Source organism: Physeter macrocephalus, chromosome 21 (assembly GCF_002837175.3).
Source record: "Physeter macrocephalus isolate SW-GA chromosome 21, ASM283717v5, whole genome shotgun sequence".
NCBI lineage: Eukaryota > Metazoa > Chordata > Mammalia > Artiodactyla > Physeteridae > Physeter > Physeter macrocephalus.
The window spans coordinates 61121145-61135954 of record NC_041234.1 but is presented as its reverse complement, the minus strand read 5'-3'; the positions used below and the strand labels follow the sequence as shown (position 1 = coordinate 61135954).

At 40.4% G+C, this 14810-nt stretch overlaps 1 protein-coding gene across 2 annotated transcripts in view; it reads right to left on the bottom strand.

Annotated features, from left to right (window-relative positions):
• APOOL (apolipoprotein O like) overlaps window positions 1-14810 on the bottom strand; it is a 171094-nt gene that overhangs the window by 40544 nt on the left and 115740 nt on the right. Inside the window, exon 10 of one of the 2 annotated variants that reach the window (XM_055081500.1) lies at window positions 7204-11167. The exons of the other annotated variant lie outside the window; for it this stretch is intronic. The gene's annotated coding sequence lies outside the window, so the exon portion shown is untranslated. Of the gene's footprint in view, window positions 1-7203; window positions 11168-14810 lie in introns of those variants that run through there. 2 annotated transcript variants of the gene reach the window in all.

Below are 14810 nucleotides of genomic sequence, written 5' to 3'. Positions count from 1 at the left end.
GTTCTATTTTTAGTTTCTTAAGGAACCTTCATACTGTTCTCCATAGTGGCTGTATCAATTTACATTCCCACCAACAGTGCAAGAGGGTTCCCTTTTCTGCACACCCTTTCCAGCATTTATTGTTTCTAGATTTTTTGATGATGGCCATTCTGACCGGTGTGAGGTGATATCTCATTGTAGTTTTGATTAGCATTTCTCTAATGATTAATGATGTTGAGCATTCTTTCATGTGTTTATTGACAATCTGTATATCTTCTTTGGAGAAATGTTTAATTAGGTCTTCTGCCCATTTTTGGATTGGGTTGTGTGTTATTTTGATATTGAGCTGCATGAGCTGCTTGTATGTTTTGGAGATTAATCCTTTGTCAGTTGCTTCATTTGCAAATATTTTCTCCCATTTTGAGGGTTGTCTTTTGGTCTTATTTATGGTTTCCTTTGCTGTGCAAAAGCTTTTAAGTTTCATTAGGTCCCATTTATTTTTGTGTTTATTTCCATTTCTCTAGGAGGTGGGTCAAAAAGGATCTTGCTGTGATTTATGTCACAGAGTGTTCTGCCTATATTTTCCTCTAAGAGTTTGATAGTGTCTGGCCTTACATTTAGATCTTTAATCCATTTTGAGTTTATTTTTGTGTATGGTATCAGGGAGTGTTCTAATTTCATACTTTTACATGTACCTGTCTAGTTTTTCCAGCACCACTTATTGAAGAGGCTGTCTTTTCTCCACTGTATAGTCTTGCCTCCTTTATCAAAGATAAGGTGACCTAGCAGGACTTTTTTCTTGGATTTGATGAAATATCAGTGCATTTGATCATAAACAGATCTGAGGTAAAAAAAATTATTTAAAATACTGAAGCTAAATTTCAAAAAGCTTGCCTATGAAAAACTAGCAAGTGAACTGCTTCCCCACCTTGAGCAGATCAAGGACCACTGCCTCCTTAACTTCATCTCAGAACTACATTCCATCTCTGAGCGTCCATAGTTCTTTTGTAGTACCTATCTTAGGGAAGATACTACATAGAACACTGTATTCGTGTATGTTTCTATCCTTTCTAGTAGAATGTAAGCTTCTATGTTACAACTAGCATGGTAGAACATGTGTGCTTCTACTACATACCAGGTATTCATGGGCATAAAAGCGACACAAATATGATTCAGTCATACCCACAAGGAGCCTTGTAAGTGAAAAAATACCTAGTTTTAGTTTTATAATAAATTGTATGGGCTATCACAGCTATAAATACCAAATGTAAGGGAATATACAGGAGAGAGCATCTAAATCCTACCTTGGAGAACTGAGAAAGGATGGGTTTGAAGGATGAGTAGGAAGTTGGAATGAAGCAGGATGAGACAGAAAAAATCCTAAGAGGAAACTCCAACACAGGCAGAGAAAAAGAGAAATAAAATAGTAAAGCATGTTCAAGAACCAAGTGGTAAGTTATAGATAAAATATAACATACATTGGCAGTAGGGTTGGTGGGGAGAGGGAAGGAAGGATTAAAGTTTAGTTGGGATCATATATGAAGGGACTTGTATGTCATACTAAGTGGTCTTGATTTGATTCTGTAGGCAATGGTTAGCCACTGAAGACTTCAGGAAGACAACTACCCATAACAGTTGTTAGAAAGATAACTATGTCATAATAATATGACAGATGGGTTAGAAGAACAGGGTGGCAGACACTGTGTGTTAGCTTAAACTCAACACCCATTCCAAATCCCTTACCCCTTGCCTTTTTTCTCCATAGACAAAAATGTGATTTGCCAATCTTCCTTGAGCTAAGTGTGGCTTACATGACAAATTCTGGTCAAGATATAGACATAAGTCTTTTGATAAGGGTTTTGAGAAAGCACTTACTTCTCTGATAAAAGGGGGGCAGAAGCATCTGGTACAGTTTCCGTAACCCTTCTTCCTACTCTGAATGTGTATGTGTTCCCCAGAGGTATAGGAGCCATTTTGTGATCATGAGGTGACAAATCAACATGCTAAAGAGCAGAGTGGAAAGAGAAAATGTCTAGATCCTTGATGATACCAATGAGCCACTATACCAACCCTGTACTGACCAATTCCCAGACTTTAAATAGACTCTCACTTATTTAAGCTACAGTTAGCTGGTTTACTGTTACTTATAAGCAGAATGCATTGTTAAGTGACAAAAAGATTGATAGCAGGCAGATTAACCAGAGGGTACTATAATAATCCAGGAAAGTGATGAAGACTTGAATGAGAGCAAGGATTAGAGAAGGTAGAAAAGATTTGAGAAACACAGAAATGAGAGAGATGTAGAGACAATTTAGTTTTAAGTCTATTGACATTGAGGATATCTATGGGATATAAGGTGGATATTACTAACAAATAATTAGAAAGATAGGTATACACTTCTGGAGAAATACAGGAGCTGGAAAAAAAAATAAGGACATATAAATGGTGGCTGAAGTCAGTAAAGTATGTTGAATGGAAATGGGAGAGCACAGAATGAGAAAAGACTAGAAATGCAACCTGAGGAGCCTCAGCATTTAAGAGATTCAGAGGAAGAGAAGAATGAAGAATAACAAGAGGAGCAGGAATGACACCAAAGGGAGGACTAAATTTCAGGAGGGAGTGGTCAAGAGTCAAACATTACAGAATATTCAAGTAGGTATAGAGGCCAAGGTGTCACAAGTTAGAGAGGAACTGAAAGTGAGGAAGTAAGAAAGTGACATTAATTACTGTTTTATGAAGTCAGAAAATCATAAGAAAAAGAAAAAAAAGAGAGCTCAAGAGGAAGAGGCAGAGCTGGGGAAAGGTTTTTGTTACTGTTGTCTTTGGATAAAGAAGATCTGAAGCTATTTAGAGACTGAGGAAATGAAATGAATGAAGAGAGAAATCAAAGACTGAAGATTAAATGGGATGGAATATGGTACTGGAAAAGATAGGAAAGGAAGAGATCAGGAACACAAATAGAAGCATTAGCTTTAGAAAAGGGGGATGCATAGCTGCAAAGAGGAAAGTCTTGAAGGTACATGGGAAGAAGTTGGGAAAAACTATGTCTAATAACTTATTTTTTTCTCTATGTAATAGGAGACACAGTCATCAATGGCAGATATAGGAGGGTTAAGAATAAAAGGTCTGCAATGCCTCTCCTGGAAAACAGAATAGGACACCACCCAGGAACCAGTAGAAGGAATGCTAAGCAGCATTGGGGGTCCCATGTAGCATATGTTCCTCTCAAATAGAGGAATTTTGGGACATTTAAGAAGAGTTAATAAAACGGAGACAAAGCCAAGTCCAAGTGTCATAAAATATGGATATTTTATTCCAGCTCTGGGAAATGAAAAACAGAGGGGGGGGTTTCCCTGGTGGTGCAGTGGTTGCACGTCCGCCTGCCGATGCAGGGGAACCGGGTTCGCGCCCCGGTCCAGGAGGATCCCACATGCTGCGGAGCGGCTGGGCCCGTGAGCCATGGCCGCTGGGCCTGCGCGTCTGGAGCCTGTGCTCCGCAACAGGAGAGGCCACAACAGAGGAAGGCCCGCATACCACACACACACAAAAAAAACGAAAAACAGAGGGGGAGGGAACACATCCTTCCACACACAATTCTAACTGAGATGACATTAATTCATAAAAGCTAAAGAAAATATGTATGTGCATATGTATATATAATTATATACACACATACATATTTTTTCAGATTTTAGTCTCATCAGTGTTCATATTTTTATTTTATTTTTAACATCTTTATTGGAGTATAATTGTGTTACAATGGTGTTAGTTTCTGCTTTACAACAAAGTGAATCAGTTATACATATCCATGCAGCCGCTTCCCACTAGCTACCTATTTTACATTTGGGAGTGTATATATGTCAATGCTACTCTCTCACTCCATCCCAGCTTACCCTTCTCCCTCCCCGTGTCTTCAAGTCCATTATCTACCTCGGCATCTTTATTCCTGTCCTGCCACTACGTTCTTCAGAACCTTTTTTTTTCTTTTAGATTCCATATATATGTGGTAGCATACGCTATTTCTTTTTCTGACTTACTTCACACTATATGAGAGACTCTAGGTCGATCCACCGCACTACTAATAACTAAATTTCGTTTCTTTTTATGGCTGAGTAATATTCCATTGTATATATGTGCCACATCTTCTTTACCCATTCATCTCTTGATGGACACTTAGGTTGCTTCCATGTCCTGGCTATTGTAAATAGAGCTGCAATGAACATTGTGGTACATGACTCTTTTTGAATTCTGGTTTTCTCAGGGTATATGCCCAGTAGTGAGATTGCTGGGTCGTATGGTAGCTCTATTTGTAGTTTTTTAAGGAACCTCCACACTGTTCTCCATAGTGGCTGTATCAACTTACATTCCCACCAACAGTGCAAGAGTGTCCCCTTTTCTCCACACTCTCTCCAGCATTTATTGTTTCTAGATTTTTTGATGATGGCCATTCTGACTGGTGTGAGATGATATCGAATTGTAGTTTTGATTAGCATTTCTCTGATTAATGATGTTTGTTGGCAATCTGTATATCTTCTTTGGAGAAATGTCTATTTAGGTCTTCTGCCCATTTTTGGATTAGGTTGTTCTTTTCATATTGAGCTGCCTGAGTTGCTTGTAAATTTTGTAGATTAATCCTTTGCCAGTTGCTTCATTTGCAACTATTTTCTCCCATTCCGAGAGTTCTCCTTTGGTCTTGTTTATGGTTTGTTAGTGTCTGGCCTTACATTTAGGTCTTTAATCCATTTTGAGTTTATTTTTGTGTATGGTGTTAGGGAGTGTTCTAATTTCATACTTTTACATGTACCTGTCCAGTTTTCCCAGCACCACTTATTGAAGAGGCTGTCTTTTCTCCACTGTATATTCTTGCCTCCTTTATCAAAGATAAGGTGACCATATGTGTGTGGGTTTATCTCTGGCATTTCTATCCGATTCCACTGATCTATATTTCTGTTTTTGTGCCAGTACCATACTGTCTTGATTACTGTAGCTTTGTAGTATTATCTTAAGTCAAGGAGCCTGATTCCTCCAGCTCCATTTTTCATTCTCAAGATTGCTTTGGCTATTCGGGGTCTTTTGTGTTTCCATACAAATTGTGAACTTTTTTGTTCTATTTCTGTAAGAAATGCCAGTGGTAGTTTGATAGGGATTGCACTGAAGCTGTAGATTGCTTTGAAGTAGTAGAGTCATTTTCACAATGTTGATTCTTCCCATCCAAGAACATGGTATATCTCTCCATCTATTTGTTTCATCTATAATTTCTTTCATCAGTGACTTATAATTTTCTGCATACAGGTCTTTTGTCTCCTTAGGTAGGTTTATTCCTAGATATTTTATTCTTTTTGTTGCAGTGGTAAATGGGAGTGTTTTCTTAATTTCACTCTCAGATTTTTCATCATTAGTGTATAAGAATGCCAGAGATTTCTGTGCATTAATTTTGTATCCTGCTACTTTACCAAATTCACTGATTAGCTCTAGTAGTTTTCTGGTAGCATCTTTAGGATTCTCTATGTATAGTATCATGTCATCTGCAAACAGTGACAGTTTTACTTCTTCTTTTCTGATTTGGATTCCTTTCATTTCTTTTTCTTCTATGATTGCTGTGGCTAAAACTTCCAAAACTGTGTTGAATAAGAGTGGTGATACTGGGCAACCTTGTTTTGTTCTTGATCTTAGTGGAAACGGTTTCAGTTTTTCACCATTGAGGACGATGTTGGCTGTGGGTTTGTCATATATGACCTTTATTATGTTGAGGAAAGTTCTCTCTGTGCCTACCGTCTGCAGGGTTTTTATCATAAATGGGTGTTGAATATTTTCAAAAGCTTTCTCTGCATCTATTGAGATGATCATATGGTTTTCCTCCTTCAGTTAGATGATATGGTGCAGGGTTTTTATCATATATGGGTGTTGAATTTTGTCAAAAGCTTTCTCTGCATCTATTGAGATGATCATATGTTTTTTCTCCTTCAGTTTGTTGATATGGTGTGTCACGTTGATTGATTTGCGTATATTGAAGAATCCTTGCATTCCTGGGATAAACCCCACTTGATCATGGTGTATGATCCTTTTAATGTGCTGTTGGATTCTGTTTGCTAGTATTTTGTTGAGGATTTTTGCATCTATGTTCATCAGTTATACTGGCCTGTAGTTTTCTTTCTTTGTGACATCTTTGTCTGGTTTTGGTATCAGGTTGACAGTGGCCTTATAGAATGAGTTTGTGAGTGTTCCCCCCTCTGCTATCTTTTGGATGAGTTTGAGAAGGATAAATGTTAGTTCTTCTCTAAATGTTTGATAGAATTCGCCTGTGAAGCCATCTGGTCCTGGGCTTTTGTTTGTTGGAAGATTTTTAATCACAGTTTCAATTTCAGTGCTTGTGATTGGTCTATTCATATTTTCTATATCTTCCTGGTTCAGTCTCGGCAGGTTCTGTATTTCTAAGAATTTGTCCATTTCTTCCAGGTTGTCCATTTTATTGGCATAGAGTTGCTTGTAATCTCTCATAATCTTTTGTATTTCTGCAGTGTCAGTCGTTACTTCTCCTTTTTCATTTCTAATTCTATTGATTTGAGTCTTCTCCCTTTTTTTCTTGATGAGTCTGGCTAATGGTTGATCAATTTTGTTTATCTTCTCAAAGAACCAATTTTAGTTTTATTGATCTTTGCTATCGTTTACTTCATTTATTTCTGATCTCCTCTTTATGATTTCTTTCTTTCTGCTAAATGTTGGTTTTTTTGTTCTTTCTCTAATTGCTTTAGGTGCAAGGTTAGGTTTTTGGTTCGAGATGTTTCCTGTTTCTTAATGTAGGATTGTATTGGTATAAACTTCCCTCTTAGAACTGCTTTTGTTGCATCCCATAGGTTTTGGGTCGTTGTGTCTCCATTGCCATTTGTTTCTAGGTATTTTTTGATTTCCTCTTCGATTTCTTCAGTGATCACTTCGTTATTAAGTAGTGTGTTGTTTAGCCTCCATGTGTTGGTATTTTTTACAGATCTTTTCCTGTAAATGATGTCTAGTCTCATAGCGTTGTGGACGGGAAAGATACTTGATACGATTTCAATTTTCTTAAATTTACCAAGGCTAGATTTGTGACCCAATATATGATCTATCCTCGAGAATGTTCCATGAGCACTTGAGAAAAATGTGTATTCTGTTGTTTTTGGATGGAATGTCCTATAAATATCAATTAAGTCCATCTTGTGTAATGTATCATTTAAAGCTTACTTGATACGATTTCAATTTTCTTAAATTTACCAAGGGCTAGATTTGTGACCCAAGATATGATCTATCCTGGAGAATGTTCCATGAGCACTTGAGAAAAATGTGTATTCTGTTGTTTTTGGATGGAATGTCCTATAAATATCAATTAAGTCCATCTTCTTTAATGTATCATTTAAAACTTGTGTTTCCTTATTTATTTTCATTTTGGATGATCTGTGCATTGGTGAAAGTGGGGTCTTAAAGTCCCCTACCATGATTGTTACTGTCGATTTCCTTTTATGGCTGTTAGTATTTGCCTTATGTAATGAGGTGCTCCTATATTGGGTGCATAAATATTTATAATTACTATTTCCTCTTCATCTTGTTCATGGATTGATCCCTTGATCATTATGTAGTGTCCTTCTCTGTCTCTTGCAACAGTCTTTATTTTAAAGTCTATTTTGTCTGATATGAGAATTGCTACTACAGCTTTCTTCTGATTTCCGTTTGCATGGAGTATCTTTTTCCATCCCCTCACTTTCAGTCTGTATGTGTCCTTAGGTCTGAAGTGGGTCTATTGTAGACAGCATATATACGGGTCTTGTTTTTGTATCCATTCGGACAGTCTGTGTCTTTTGGTGTGAGCATTTAATCCATTTACATTTAAGGTTATTATCGGTATGTATGTTCCTATTACCATTTACTTTTTTCCTGTTTGCTCTTGTAGGTCTTTTCCTTCTCTTGTGTTTTTTGCCTAGAGAAGTTCCTTTAGCATTTGTTGTAAAGCTGGTTTGGTGGTGCTGAACTCTCTCAGCTTTTGCTTGTCTGAAAAGGTTTTAATTTCTCCATCAAATCTGAATGAGATCCTTACTGGGTAGAGTAATCTTGGTTGTAGGTTTTTTTCCTTCATCACTTTAAATATGTCCTGCCACTCCCTTCTGGCTTGGAGAGTTTCTGCTGAAAGATCCGATGTTAACCTTATGGGGATTCCTTTGTGTGTTATTTGTTGTTTTTCCCTTGCCGCTTTTAATATGTTTTCTTTGTATTTAATTTTTGACAGTTTGATTATTATGTGTCTTGGCGTGTTTATCCTTGGGTTTATCCTGTATGGGACTCTCTGTGCTTCCTGGACTTGATTGACTATTTCCTTTCCTATATTAGGGAAGTTTTCAACTATAATCTCTTCAAATATTTTCTCAGTCCCTTTGTTTTCCTCTTCTTCTTCTGGGACCCCTATAATTTGAATGTTGGTGCGTTTATCGTTGTCCCTGAGGTCTCTGAGACTGTCCTCAGTTCTTTTCATTCTTTTTTCTTTATTCTGCTCTGCAGTAGTTATTTCCACTATTTTAACTTTCAGGTCACTTATCCGTTCTTCTGCCTCACTTATTCTGCTACTGATCCCATCTAGAGTATTTTTAATTTCATTTATTGTGTTGTTCATCATTGCTTGCTTCCTTTTAGTCCTTCTAGGTCCTTGTTAAATGTTTCTTGCATTTTCTCTCTTCTATTTCCAAGATTTTGGATCATCTTTACTATCATTACTCTGAATTCTTTTTCAGGTAGACTGCCTATTTCCTCTTCATTTTTTAGGTCTGGTGGGATATTACCTTGCTCCTTTATCTTCTCTGTGTTTTTCTGTCTTCTCATTTTGCTTATCTTACTGTGTTTGGGGTCTACTTTTCACAGGCTGTAGGTTAATAATTCACGTTGTTTTTGGTGTCTGTTCCCAGTGGCTAAGGTTGGTTCAGTGGGTTGAGTAGGTTTCCTGGCTGAGGGGACTAGTGCCTGTGTTCTGGTGGATGAGGCTGGATCTTGTCTTTCTGGTGGGCAGGTCCACGTCTGGTGGTGTGTTTTGGGGTGTCTGTAACCTTATGATTTTAGGCAGCGTCTCTGCTAATGGATGGGGCTGTGTTCCTGTCTTGCCAGTTGTTTGGCATATGGTGTCCAGCACTCTAGCTTGCTGGTCGTTGAGTGAAGCTGGGTCTTGGTGTTGAGATGGAGATCTCAGGGGGATTTTCACCATTTGATATTATGTGGAGGTGGGAGGTCTCTTGTGGACCACTGTCCTGAAGTTGGTTCTCCCACCTCAGACGCACAGCCCTGACGCCTGGCTGGAGTACCAAGAGCTTTTAATCCACACGGCTCAGAATAAAAGGGAGAAAAAATAGAAAGAAAGAAAGAGAGAAAGAAAGAAAGAAAGAAAGAAAAAAAGAAGGAAAGAAAGAAAGAGTACGATAAAATATAATAATTAAAATAAAAAATTAAGAAGAAAAATTTTAAAAAGTAAAAAAAAAAAAAAAAAAAGGACTGTCAGAACCCTAGGACAAATGGTGAAAGCAAAGCTATAGACAAAAATCTCACACAGAAGCATACACATACACACTCTGAAAAAGGGGACAAATATAATATATCTTGCTTCCAAAGTCCACCTCCTCAATTTGGGATGATTCGTTGTCTATTCAGGTATTCCACAGATGCAGGGTACATCAAATTGACCGTGGAGCTTTAAACCACTGCTTCTGAGGCTGTTGGGACAGATTTCCCTTTGTCTTCTTTGTTCACACAGCTCCTGGGATTCAGCTTTGGATCTGGCCCCGCCTCTGTGTGTAGGTGGCCTGAGGGAATCTGCTCTTTGCTCAGATAGGACGGGGTTAAAGGAGCGGCTGATTCCGGGGCTCTCGCTCACTCAGGCCGGGGGGGGGAAGGGGTTCGGACGCAGGGCGAGCCTGTAGCGGCAGAGGCCGGCATGATGCTGCACGAGCCTGAGGCGCGCCATCCATTCTCCTGGGGAAGTTGTCCCTGGATATCGAGACCCTGGCAGTGGCGGGCTGCACAGGCTCCCGGGGGGGGAGGTGTGGAGAGTGACCTGTGCTTGCACACAGGCTTCTTGGTGGCAGCAGCAGCAGCCTTAGCATATCATGCCCATCTCTGGGGTATGCACTGATAGCCATGGCTCATGCCCGTTTCTGGAGCTCCTTTAAGTGGCACGCTTAATCCCCTCTCCTCGCGCACCAGGAAGCAAAGAGGGAGGAAAAACTCTCTTGCCTCTTCGGCAGCTCCAGACTTCTCCCGGACTCCCTACCGGCTAGCTGTGGTGCACTAACCCATTTAGGCTGTGTTCACGCTGCCAACCCCAGTCCTATCCTGGCATCCAACTGAAGTCCGAGCCTCAGCTCCCAGCCCCTGCCCATCCCAGCGGGTGAGCAGACAAGCTTCTCGGGCTGGTGAGTGCTGGTCAGCACCGATCCTCTGTGTGGGAATCTCTCCGCTTTGCCCTTCGCAGCATGTTACTGAGCTCTCCTCCATGGCTCTGAAGCTTCCCCCTCTGCCACCTGCAGTCTCCACCTGTGAAGGGGCTTCTAGTGTGTGGAAACCTTTCCTCCTTCACAGCTCCCTCCCACTGGTGCGGGTCCCTTCCCTATTCTTTTGTCTCTGTTTATTCTGTTTTCTTTTGACCTACCAAGGTACGTTGGGAGTTTCTTGCCTTTTGGTAGGTCTGAGGTCTTCTGTCAGCATTCAGTGGGTTTTCTATAGGAGCAGTTCCACGTGTAGATATATTTCTGATGTATCTGTGGGGAGGAAGGTGATCTCTGCGTCTTAGTCTTCCACCATCTTCTCATGTTGATCCCATATATTTATTTTTACTTTTTTATAAATACCCTTAAAAATCACCAAATGCATCCTAATACTTCTACCTCTGCCTCCTCATTGATCATTTAATATTGTTCGGATTGTATCCAATTTGTGTTTTTATCACTTATGTGATTTGTCTAACTGTACAGTAGAAGATGTATGGGAAAAACTTAGTTTAAATTATACTCCGTGCATCACAGTTACCCATTACATGATTTTTTTCATCGTTATTTGCAACTTCACATATCTTGTAGTTCTCTATGCAGACTATTTCAGCTTCTAGTGCTGTACATATCTACATCTTCTGGATGGGACTGCCCGTGATCCATGAGCTTGGGGTCAGGCATAAACTGTGTATCACCTGATAAAGTATTAAAATGAAAAAAATTAGTCATTCATTTAACAAATTTCTTGTTGATACAGGGCACACATCAGTGAACAAAACAGATAAAAATGTCTGCCAACATGGACCTAACATTCAAGTTGGGTGAGAGAGACAATAAACTAAATGACATGTCAGAAGGTGGTAAGTGCTATGCAAAAAAAATAAATCAGGAAGGAGGGGCATATGGAGTGTTTGGGTGATTTGTAGTTTTAAATAGGGTGGCCAGGGAAAGCCTTCTATATTTGAGCAAAGAACTGAAGGAGGTGAAGGTGTGAGCCCTGTAGATATTTGAGGGAAATGCGTTACAGGAAGAGCAGGCAGCAAGTGTAATAGAACTTAGGCATGTCTGAGGAGCCATAAAATGGCCAATATGGCTAGAACAGAGTTGGCAAGATATGCTGATGGTGGGTAGAATGAGAGTGGTAGGAGGCATGATCAGAAAACAATGGAAGGCCAGGCCACATAGGGCCATGGCAAAATTTTTCTCCTTATTCTAAGAGATGAAAAGTCTCTGGACACTTTTGAGCAGAGGAGTGACATGATGTTATGTTTTTTAAAAGATTACTCTTGGCTCTGGGGAGAAGAGAGTATAGGGAAACAAGCATGGAAGTAGGGAGAGCAGTTAGGAGGCTATTGCAGTACCCCAGGAGGGAGATGCTGATGGCTTTTATTAGGGCAGTAGCAGTGGAGGTGGTGAAAAGGTATTGGATTCTGGATAACTTCTTAAGGTAGAATGGACAAGATTTCCTAAATGGACTCAATATGTCGTGTGAGTGAGACTCTCTAACTTGAGAAACTAGAAGAGTGGAGTTGACATTTACTGAGATAGGGGAAAGTGTAGAATCATGTTTGGGAGAAGCCAAATGAAGTGTTAAGTTTTGGATGTGTTATATTTGAATTGCTAACTAGACATCTGAATACAAATATTGAGTAAGCAGTTAGAAATGTGAATCTAGAGCTCAGCACAGGAGTAGCCTGTGCTGGTTTATAAATTTTACGTTCCTAGCCTATATATGGCATTTAAAACTATGAGACCACATGAAGTCTTCCAGAACATCAGAAAAGAGGTCCAAGAAATGAGCCCTTTGGACACTCCAACTTTTTGAGGTTAAGAACATTAGGAGAGGAGATTCAAGATGGTGGTAGAGTAGGTGGATGTGGAGTTCATCTCTCTCCACGGGTGCAGCAGGACTACATCTATAGATGCAACAATTCTCATGGAACACCAGCTGAAAACTAGCAGAAGACCTTGGACGAAAGGACTATAAAGATCCCTTCATAACTGGGCAGGACGGAAAAAAGAAGGGAGGAGGAGAGAGGATGTGGGATGGGACCAGCACCCTGGGGTTGGGGAGCTGAAGCAGAGAGATTCCTGAATTTGAGGAAACCTCCTCTCTGACGGGGAAATCAATTGGGACAGAAGGGAAGCATTTGAGGCTGTTGGAAGAGGGTGATGCAGCCGATCTGTGGCAGACAGGACAGAGTAAGAAATACAGATGGTCCATACCACGGTCCTAAGTACCCCAGACTGGGACATGTGTTCACAGGTGTGCAAGGGGGCTGGGAGTTGGTGCGTGGGGATTGGAGAACAGGCTCAGAGCGAGAACTGCTGTTGGCTGTGTGGAGACGGACTGAGGAGACAGGAGGGAGGAAATCCACAGCAGGGAATGCCTATGGAGGAAGACCAGACTACCATAGAAGCAGGGCGCTATTGCTGAGTCACACGCAAGGGGAGGAGCCACTATTGTAGCCTCTCTCTCCCCATATGCCAGCACCTGCCAATGACAATAAAATAAGCCTGCTCAGGGATGGCTCCTGTGCACTGGCTGCTGAGCAATAAAAAAAACCCCTCAGAGCTGGCCCTCACGCACTGGCTGCAGGGTAATAAAAAAAAAAGCCCTCTCAGGGCTGGCCCTCACACACCTGCTGCCGGGTGCCAGAAAAACCCTGGCCAGGGCTGGCCCTCATACATCTTACGCTGGGTGCCAGAAAAGGCCCTCACTAGGGCCATATCTCTTTTGACTGTAGCTGCTGGCTTCGCTGCACATTTGGTGCCGCCAGGGCTCCTGTGATCCAAGCAGTCATACCACCTCTGTGCCTGGTCCTCCCAGGGCTGACCCAAGACCACCAAGGCAGCCTCAGGACCAGACACCTGTGGGTGGACCACACGTAGAGGTGGGGATAAAACCAAAGCTGAAACTCAGGGATGGGGTGACTAAGGAAGAAGACTGAAAATCTTTCCATTAGCTGTACAAGCTGCAGATTAAATCCCCGCAATCAGCTAGGTAGATCCTGCATCTAAGGAATATCTGAGTAGACAGTGAGTGTTCCCACAAATGAAAATGGTCTAGCTCTGGCAGCTGTGGAATTTGGGAGCAAGTGCACACAGGAATTGGGCCAGATCAGAGTCAGAGTTGTACCCACAGGGCCCACAGCAGGTCCAGAGACCAGCCCAGAGGCAGAGGAGAGCCTCTTGGGTTGTGGTTCACAGCATGTGCAAGGACAATTACGGTGGAGACCCCAGGGAAACATAATTATTACTATTAATTTTATTATGTTTAGATTCCTTCTGTTGTTGGTTCTAGCTTTATTTTTTGGTTTCTTTTTCTGTTTTTGTTTGTTGTTTCTTTTTTTTAGTCTTTTGGGATCTCTGTGTTTTATAACATTTTTATTTTTTAATATATTTCTATTTTTACTTTGCTTTTGTTGTGTTCTTTCCCTTCTTTTCCTCTTTTTCTTTAATGTTTCTTTTTAAAAATATATTTCCGTTTCTACTTTTCTGTTGTCCTATTTTTCCCTTTTTATTTTATTATTATTTTTAAACATTATTTTTATCGGTTTGTTCTGTTTCCTTGCTTTATTCTTCAGTTGGCTGGCACACTGCTTTGGTTTTGTTTTTAGGTTATGTGTTTTTGTTAGTTTTAATCCTAATTGTTTGATTTCATTCTTGAGTTCTTCTATTTGTCTGGTTGTTCTCTTGCTTTTTGTTGTATTTGGCCCTGCTTTTGTTTATTTATGTGTGTGTGTTTCCTTGTTTCTGTTTGTTTGATTTTGCTTTTACCATTTCTCTGGGGTTTTGTTTGTCCCTTTTTTTTTCTTTAATATATTTTCTATTTTATTTTTTTTATATTTGTTTCTACATTGCTTTTCTGTTGTTCCGTTTTCTTTCCCCTTTCTCTTTTTCTCTTTTTATTTTTTTGTGGTACACGGGCCTCTCACTGTTGTGGCCTCTCCCATTGTGGAGCGCAGGCTCCGGAGGTGCAGGCTCAGCAGCCATGGCTCACAGGCCTAGCCTCTCTGTGGCATGTGGGATCTTCCTGGACCGTGGCACGAACCTGTGTCGCCTGCGTTGGCAGGCGGACTCTCAACCACTGCGCCACCAGGGAAGCCCTTTTTCTCTTTTTAAAATATCATTTTTGTTAGTTTGTTTTGTTACTTTGCTTCATCCTTCAGTTGGCACTCTGCTTTGGTTTTGTGTTTTTGTCAGCTTTCTTCTTAATTCTTTGATTTTGTTCTTGGGTTCTTTGGTTTGTCTGGACTCTTGCTATTTGATTTATCTGGCTCTGTTTTTGTTTCTTTTGTGTGTGTGTGTGTGTTTGTCTGTTTCCTTGTTTGTGTT